Source organism: Triticum aestivum, chromosome 4A (assembly GCF_018294505.1).
Source record: "Triticum aestivum cultivar Chinese Spring chromosome 4A, IWGSC CS RefSeq v2.1, whole genome shotgun sequence".
NCBI lineage: Eukaryota > Viridiplantae > Streptophyta > Magnoliopsida > Poales > Poaceae > Triticum > Triticum aestivum.
The window spans coordinates 663,244,730-663,251,400 of NC_057803.1; positions in this window are offsets into that span (position 1 = coordinate 663,244,730).

Below are 6,671 nucleotides of genomic sequence, written 5' to 3' on the forward strand. Positions count from 1 at the left end.
TTCTAAATGTCAAGTATCTTTTCCTTAGACCATGAGATTGTGCAACTCCCAGATACCGTAGGAATGCTTTGGGTGTACCAAACATCACAACATAACTGGGTGGCTATAAAGGTGCACTACGGGTATCTCCAAAAGTGTCTGTTGGGTTGGCACGAATCGAGACTGGGATTTGTCACTCCGTGTGACGGAGAGGTATCTCTGGGCCCACTCGGTAGGACATCATCATAATGTGCACAATGTGATCAAAGGAGTTGATCGCGGGATGATGTGTTACGGAACGAGTAAAGAGACTTGCCGGTAACGAGATTGAACAAGGTATCGGGATACCGACGATCGAATCTCGGGCAAGTACTATGCCGCTAGACAAAGGGAATTGTATATGGGATTGATTGAATCCTTGACATCGTGGTTCGTCCGATGAGATCATCGTGGAACATGTGGGAGCCAACATGGGTATCCAGATCCCGCTGTTGGTTATTGGCCGGAGAGTTGTCTCGGCCATGTCTGCATGGTTCCCGAACCCGTAGGGTCTACACACTTAAGGTTCGATGACGCTAGGGTTATAGGGAATAGATTTACGTGGTTACCGAATGTTGTTCGGAGTCCTGGATGAGATCCCGGACGTCACGAGGAGGTGTGGAATGGTCCGGAGGTAAAGATTTATATATGGGAAGTCCTGTTTTGGTCACCGGAAAAGTTTCAGGTACTATCGGTAACGTACCGGGACCACCAGGAGGGTCCTGGGGGTCCATCAGGTGGGGCCACTGGCCCCAGAGGGCTGCATCAGCCAAGTGTGGGAGGGGACCAGCCCCAGGTGGGCTGGTGCGCCCCCCACCAGGGCCTAAGGCGCATAGGGTTGAAAACCCTAGGGGAGGGGGGCGCCTCCACCTTGCTTGGGGGGCAAGTCTCCCCCTCTCCCCCTTTGGCCACCACCCTAGATGGGATCTAGGGGCTGCCGCACCCCTTGGGGTGGGAACCCTAGAGGGGGCTCAGCCCCCTCCCTTCCCCCTATATATACTTGAGGTATTTGGGGCTGCAGAACACATGAGTTTCTCTCTCCCAAGGCGCAGCCTTACCTCTCTCCCTCCTTGTCTCTCGTAGTGCTTGGCGAAGCCCTGCTGGAGTACCGCGCTCCTCCACCACCATCACGCCGTCGTGCTGCTGCTGGACGGAGTCTTCCCCAACCTCTCCCTTTCCCCTTGCTGGATCAAGGCACGGGAGACGTCATCAGGCTGCACGTGTGTTGAACGTGGAGGCGCCATTGTTCGGCGCTTAGATCGGAATCAACCGTGATCTGAATCGCTACGAGTACGACTCCTTCATCTGCGTTCTCTTGAACACTTCCGCTTAGCGATCTACAAGGGTATGTAGATGCACTCCCCTTCCCCTCGTTGCTAGATTACTCCATAGATTGATCTTGGTGATGCGTAGAAAATTTTGAATTTCTGCTACGTTCCCCATCAGACATGTGGCCACCAAACCGAGCCGACCGAGCGCCCAAACCCAACAGAATTGCCCCCCACATGGCCAGCTGTCCCCAGCTAGCCCCCACGCCTGCTCGCCCCACGCCCCAGCCCCTCCCATACTGCCTTCTTCTTCTTCTTCTTATGCATGCCAAAAGGGGATCCAACAGAATCGCCCCAGGCCCTTCTTCCTCCTCCTATACAGCCACCATGGCAATCCAAGAGTAGAAGAAACTACTTCAAGAACCATACCAATGGTAGAAGGGGATCCAAGGCCCTTCTTCATGCCAGAAGGGATCCAAGGGCCTTCTTCCTCCTCCTGACCAGGCAAGTAACTCCCCTCTACCCCTCTTCCTCCTCCTGTAGTGCATTTTTAAACCCCCTTTTCCATGGACCTATCAGCAAATTCATGGAGAAGCTGGACAGGCAGAAGTAGTGGATCTGCCACTTCACCCCATTGTCAAACATCACACCACCACCCCCATGCCCCCATGAGTGCATCTGCACACTAAACATGGTTTGAGATCAAGTTTAGTAGAAACTGAACATGTTTTGTAAACTGGAGGTGTTCAGCTAGCCAACTAAGACAGATTTTCTGGGCAACTAAAACATGTTTCTAGCCAACTCAACAAGCAAAAGTAGCCAAAAACTAAAATGCATTCTTCCAAGTTGTAGTTCTTGTTTGCAAACGAACACATTGACTATCCAAAGAATATGTGCAACTAAAAATGCATATATGTGCAATTGAACATAGATCCCAGCCAACTGAATCCTGTGTTCTGGCAACTCAACATGCATGCTAGGCAAACTGAACATGTATCATGAACATATAACTTGCTTTCTGAGTGAACACTTTAGATAGGCTTTAGAAAACCTGAAGTATATGTGCAATAAAAACATGTTTTCTAGCCAACTAAACATGCATGATGGCTAAACTGAAAAAATGTATTCTGGGCAACTGAGACATCTATTCTAGCCAACTGAACACATTAAATGACCAACTGAACATGCATGTTATCCAAACTGAAAAAATGCATCCTGACCAACTGAGACATCTATTCTAGCCAACTGAACACAGTGACTGTCCAACTGAACATGCATGTTGGCCAACTTAAAAAATGCATCCTGGCCAACTGAGACATCTATTCTAGCGAACCGAACACATTGAATGTCCAACTGAACATGCATGCTGGCCAACTTAAAAAATGCATTCTGGCCAACTGAGACATCTATTCTAGCCAAAACCAAAAATCTGTAGTACGACAGCAAAAATACAAGAACTTTTGTCCATAGCTAATGAAGCCACAAACCATATTAAAATAGTCACGCATATAATCTTGTCCCACACATATATTCTGATCCCACACCTATTGCAAAGCTATAGTGTAAAAATATGTTCAAATGTCGCATCAAATTATGTCCAAATTATGTGCAAAAAAATCTGAATCAGCTCCTTGCCAAACAGAAAACCTACGGATCATTGCAACAAACAGAGGAAACAAGTCAGAAAACTCTGTAGTAAAATAAGTCATGTTCTTGCCATCTATTTACTGCAAACTGTGGAACTAACATAACTACTCTGTGCAAACAACAAAAATGATAACTGTTATAATAAAGATTCTGCTATAGTCATGTAACTTTTGCAACTAAGATTATCATAATGGTGTGCAACCTATTTACTAAGCTTTTAGGTTGTTTGAAACACTCATTCATGGTTAACAACTGATGACATCACTTTCTTCTTTTTTTATGTGCAGGGAGTGTGTGGTAGCATCCGAAAAAAGGCAAAAAAATGCTTGATCTCAATGAGTTGCCTCCTGATCTCAATGAGCTTCCTCATGATATGGATCAGCAGCAACCCAACATACCACAAGGAAATTGGACAGAAAATGGGCGATCTGTTTACTACACGCAGACAAGTCGTGGTGCTAACCCTATGGGCCAGCACAATGTGGCAGGACAGTCATCAACCCATGGTGCCCCTATAGTGGTGTCTTTGCAGTTAGAGAGCCATACTCTTGATGACACGGGAACCGCGACAAATGTTCCTGGTCCAACCAGGACAGAGCTAGGAGCTGGGGCTGTTTATGGTGCTGTGCAAGGAGAAGAAGGAGAGGATGAGGTTGGTTCTCAACCTATGGAACCCTATGTTGGCATGAGGTTTGACATCCTTCAAATTGCTAAGGATCACTACAACAGGTACGCCCTATGGATGGGTTTCTCTGTCAAGATGAACACCTCTAGGCGGACACCTCACACCAATGTATTGGTAAAACAACAGTTTTACTGCAACAAGTTCAAGAAGCCCAAAGCTGATGATAGAGGAGCTGAGGCTCCTCCTGTCCTGGACCCTATTCCAGATCCAAAACCTGTTGACAGTGATGAGGAAATGTAAGATGAACCTCCAATCTTTGCTCAAGAGGAGGCTGGTCCTAGTAAGAAAAAGAAGAACCGGAAACGCGAGACAATAAAGCAGACTCAATGCAAGGCAAACATGTTGGTGAAGCTGATAGATGGGCGATGGGAGGTGACGCACTTTGTTCATGACCACAATCATCCGCTGGTGAACAAACCTTTGTTGTCCAAATACTTGAGATCCCACAAAGGCATCTCACCTGATGAAAAGGAGTTTTTTCGCATCTTGTATAACTGCAACTTGACTACAAGTGTGTTTCTATATCCCTGACAGAATTAAGTTTCCCTCTAGACAGTCCAGTGTGCAACTATTATGGTACTCCTCTGCAACTGAAATGTATTAATTGTGCAACTAGTGTCCAACTTCCCATGTTGTTTCTATATCACTTTGGTGCTTGTTGTGCAACTAGATTATCTTCACCGTGCAACTACACAATGTCCTGTATGCAAAGTGCAAAGTGTTTTAAAAAAGGAGCAGCTAGGTGTCCATTTCCTGCAATTATCTTCGGTGCCAACACATGTCCTATTACTGTGCAGATGGATGTGCGCATTCATGCGACTAAAAATGATATATTGTTTTCTTTTTGTATTATGCAGGACGTATGATGCATATAATGGCAGAGTTCTATGGATCTGAGATGATGGTGCCATTCGTACCAAAGGCAATAACAAATCTGTGTACAAGTTTCTATAGAGATGACACAAAGGAGGGTGACATGATTGAGACAATTGCGCACTTCAAGGATATACAGAAAACTGATCCAGACTTCTTCTATAAGGTAAAATATGATGAAGAGGACAGAGTTGTCAACATATTTTGGGTGGATGGCTTAGCTCGAATAGCTTATGCTAAGGCGTACCATGATTGCATATCGTTTGACACCACCTACATGACCAACATGTACAATATGCCGTTCGCACTCTTCATTATAATAAACCGACATGGCCAATCTTTCATACTCGGTTGCGCGTTTGTGAGGCAGGAGTTGGCATCGAGCTTTGATTGGGTCTTCCAAGCATTCCTAGAGGGTATGGGTGGCAAACCTCCTGACAACTTCATAACCGATCAGGATGGTGCAATGAGGCAGTCAATACAGAGCTTCTTTCCAACCACCGTGCATCGCTGTTGTTGATGGCACATCATGAAGAAGGCATAGGAAAAGGTTGGTTGGCTGTTGTGACGAAATCTAGGGGTGTATGATGATTTCAACTACTATGTTGACTTCCGCTTCACTCTAGACCAGTTTGAATAGAATTGGGCTGGGTTAATGGTGAAGTACGAGGCTATGACACACGCACACTTTGAGAAGTTGTACGAATACAGGTCAACTTGGGTGCCGTGCTACTTCAAACACAGGTTCTTCCTCTTCCTGTAGTCTACACAGCATAGTGAGGGGTTCAACACCGTCCTGAAAAGATATGTGAACCCACACAACTCAATGCTGAACTTCGTCAAGCAATATGAAAAAATTCAGAACCACATCCTTGCCAAGGAAGGCTGCAATGATTACAGGACACAACACCTTAAGCTTGAGCTATGGTCCAACTTCCCAATAGAGAAGCAAGCTTACAAAACCTACACTAGGGACCTTTACCGCAAGTTTAGAGAAGAGTTTGAGCTGATTGGACATTATAATGCGTTCCAGTTGGTGCTGATATTTTTGAGCTTACCGAACCAGGAAATTGTTACCAAATATGGTTCTCGAAACTACTTGGTGCAGGCAAGGGTGGAGGAGGGTTCCTATTTGTGTGAGTGTTGTAAAATGGACAAGGATGACATCCTCTGCTGTCACATCCTCAAGGTGTTCACCCACATTGGAGTTGATGGCATACTGGAAAGGTACCTGCTAAGACGGTGGACACCTACTACTGTACCTAGTGTGCCAGGGACTGGGTATGAGCCACTGGATGAAATGCCTCCTCAATCAAAGAAGCAAATAAGGGAGAGAAACATGATATACGATTTTTGAAAACTAGCAAAGTTTGCAAGTGGCTCTTATGCAGCACAAGCTATTTTATAAAAGCATATGTGTGGAGCGAGTACCGAGATCGGCCACCTGAACAAGTCCAAGAAAAAGAAAAAACCGGCTGCTGCTACGAGGCCATCATAAGATGGCAACCCTCGAGGACCTCCTCCACCTCCAGGCCCTACACGGCATGGTCCACCACCTCCTCCCCCGCCTGGCCCAACAAGGAGTGGCCCGCGTGCTCCTCCCAATGGCCCTACAGGGAGTACTCAGGGGGCTCATCATCTAGGTAATTGCCTACCCCAACACCCCATATAACTAGGTGTGGAACTTCAGTTGCACACATCATGCTGCCTAGTTTCACAGAAGATGCTACCCAGTTGCGCACGTTATGTTAGTTCGAGCATCAAGATAAACAACTAACTTGTTTTTCTTGATCTGGCTATAGTTGATGGCAACCCTCCACGACCTCCTCCACCTCTAGGCCCTACACGACATGCTCCTCCACCTCCTCCCCCGCCTAGCCCAACAAGCAGTGCCCCACGTGCTCCTCCCAATGGCCCTACAGGAAGTACTCAGGGGGCTCGTCATCCAGGTGATTACCTGCCCCAACTCCTCAAGAAAGTAGGTGTGTGATTTCAGTTGCACACATCATGGTGCCCAGTTGCACAGAACAGACTACCCAGTTGTGCGCGCTATTAGTTCTAGCATCAAGACAAACAACTAACTTGGTTTTTCCTGTTCTGGCTATAGGTGATTACCATCCAAGTGCCATGACGGGCCGTGCTACTACATGTTTTATTTTAAACTTAACTTGCACACAACA